General features: G+C 45.4%; 1 pseudogene; it reads left to right on the plus strand.

Moving 5' to 3' along the window:
• The window catches only part of LOC102851634, a 182,380-nt pseudogene that overhangs the window by 79,072 nt on the left and 100,544 nt on the right, over positions 1 to 2,764 (plus strand).

A 2,764-nucleotide genomic window follows, 5' to 3' on the forward strand; every position in this document is an offset into this window, starting at 1 on the left:
ATATATTATATATATTATAATTTTGCTGCTGAAAAAGCATTTTATAAGATCCAGCAACCTTTTCTAATGAAAACTGTCAGCAAAACAGGAGTGTGAAGAATATTAATGAACATTTAAGAGTATGTCTATAAAACCACATACATAAAGAAAATACAATATCATTAAAAGGATAAAGAAAAGACCCAAAATTAAATGTTGAAAGAGACTCTGAAACTTCCTTCTTATTGTAGAGTAATTAAAGCAAATAAAAGAAATAAACTGAACGGAAGACTTCCAAGGGCAGCTCAAGAAGACAACTAACTGTCAATGATTTTATCTTACTTGGATCCACAATCAATACCCTTGGTAGCAGCAATCAGGAGTTAAGCAGACAGTATTGCACTGGGGAAGTCTGCAGTCAGCGACCTCTCCAAATTATTGAGAGGCAATGATGTTAGTCTGAGGACAAGGGTGTGCTTGATTCAGATCATGGTCTTTTCAGTTACATGTCATGCTGTGGAAAGCTGGACAACGAATACTGATGATAGAAGAGCTGATGCCTGTAAACTGTGGTGCTGGAGCAGAGCACTAAGGATCTCATGAACTGCCAGATGAACAAATAGATGCGTCTTGGACAAGGCGCAGCCAGAGTGCTCCTTAGAGACAAGGGTGGAAAGGTTTTGTCTCACATATTTGAGCATGTTACTAAGAAAGGCTATTCCTTGGAGAAGGACAACATGCTTGAACAAGTGAAGGGATGGGGGGAAAGAAAATACTTTCAGCCAGGTGGATTGATACAGAGACTACAGCAATGAACGTGAGTGTATCGGAGATTGTGAGGATGGCGCAGGATAGCATCGGGTTCAGCTCTGTTATTCATGTGGTCACTGTGAATCATATTCAACCCAACGGCACCACAGACTGAATAGGTACGGGAAAATCTACATTAACTAGAGGATAACAAATGATAGGCAATCTTATGAAAGTGAAATTCCCAGAACAATTCATTGTCCTCAGGAAGAACCTATGTACAGGCCGAGAGGCAGCTATTTAAACAATGTAAGACTATACTCATTTAAACCCAGGATACATGTGAATTGTATCTATTTGATCTGTATACTGAGAAAGTAGTCCAAGACCTTGGACTAGATGAAGAAGAATGTGGCACCAAGTTTGGAAGAAGATTCATTAACAGCCTGTTGTTGTTAGGTGCCATCGAGTTGTAGATGACTTATAGCGACCCTATGAACAAAAGACCTGGGCACTGTTCACAGAGTTTCCGGAGGCAAGCCATTTCAGAAGTGGATGCCCACTCCTGCTTCCAGGTTTGTTTTAATCAGGGAGCTCCACCAAACACTGTCCACCCTGGGTAACCATTATCACATTAGGCACATCAGTGTCACTGTGTTTGGCATCACAGCAACCACGAGTTACCTCTGTACAGCAATGCACAGACCAGCGCTATACCACCTAGAAGAATGTTTGACAAAAAAAGCAATTTAAACCAGGCCTGAGGGCCACAGATTAAAATCTCCCACCTGGGCTTGGTAGCATAACTTCCTGTCCCCTAGGAGGCTGTATCCCCTCCCCTCATTCCCTTTAATGAATCAACTGTCCACCCTAATGTTCACCAATCTTGGCCACCAAGCTTCTGTAGAAGCCAGCTCCTGTCGATGGCTTTCAAAATGGATTCCCCATTAACAGCCTGTTGTTGTTGTTGTTGTTGTTGTTGTTATGTGCCATCGAGTCGCGTGAGACTCATAGCGACCCTATGTACAACAGCCCTAAATGTCGTTCTATCCTGTGCCAACCTCACCGTCTCAAACACACTCATTCCCACCACTCCACTCACAGAATCGATTCATCTCATCGAGGGTCTTCCTCTCCTGTGTCGTCCCTCCACTCTCCCAAACATGATGTCCCTCTCCAAGAACCAGTCCCTTCCTGCAACATGCCCAAAGTGTGTTAGACGAAGCTTCAGAATCCTTGGCTCCAAGGAGCATTCTGGCTTAACCTTCTCCAAGACAAACCTGTTTGTTCTCCTAGCAGTCCATGGTATATTCAACAATCTTCTCCAGCACCACAGCTCACAATATGCAAATGATGCAAGCTTGCATGTTTAAATTGAAGAGGGCTTCAAGCGGTTATTGGTCAAAATTAAAGACTATTAATTCACTTCCTAAACAACACGCCTCTGGGAACTCAAAGAACTTCGCAAAAAAAAGTGTTGATATTTATAGAAAGGCTTCAGGCCTTTTGTTCATAGGGTTGCTATGAGTTGTGCCCGACTCGAAGGCAGTCAACAACAGCAAGTCTGTCTGTGGAGGCTTCTACTCTGACATCAAAGCGTGGGACACAAGGACTGGCAAGGTAGTCAGAGGCCATAAGGCGATGGTCCAGCAGCCCCTGGATATCCTATTCCTCCAGAAAGGCCCTGAGTTTCTGAGCAGCATCGAGCCAGGACTCTGCTGACCGCACCATCATCGCTGGGATTCCCGCACTTCCCCACTTCCCCAAGATCTCCAGCCACATTTCCATGAGAGGTGGCACCTGCCCCAGCTTCACTGTGCACCTCCGGGAGCGTGTGTTCCTGGTGCAGACCAATGGCAACTACCTGGCCCCCTTCTCCACCGTGTGGTCCTGCTGGATGAGCAGAAGGCGTCGCTATGAGGGTCAATTGATGGAATCCTGCTCAGTGGGCTGTGAGTGCTCCCCTGACGGGGACCTGCTTGTGACTGGAAGTATGGCCGGATCCTGCTGCACAGCTTCTGCGCAGCCAGCCAGG

Source organism: Elephantulus edwardii, unplaced genomic scaffold (genome assembly GCF_000299155.1).
Source record: "Elephantulus edwardii isolate Elephantulus edwardi_28Jun2011 unplaced genomic scaffold, EleEdw1.0 scaffold00024, whole genome shotgun sequence".
In the NCBI taxonomy this organism is placed as follows: domain Eukaryota; kingdom Metazoa; phylum Chordata; class Mammalia; order Macroscelidea; family Macroscelididae; genus Elephantulus; species Elephantulus edwardii.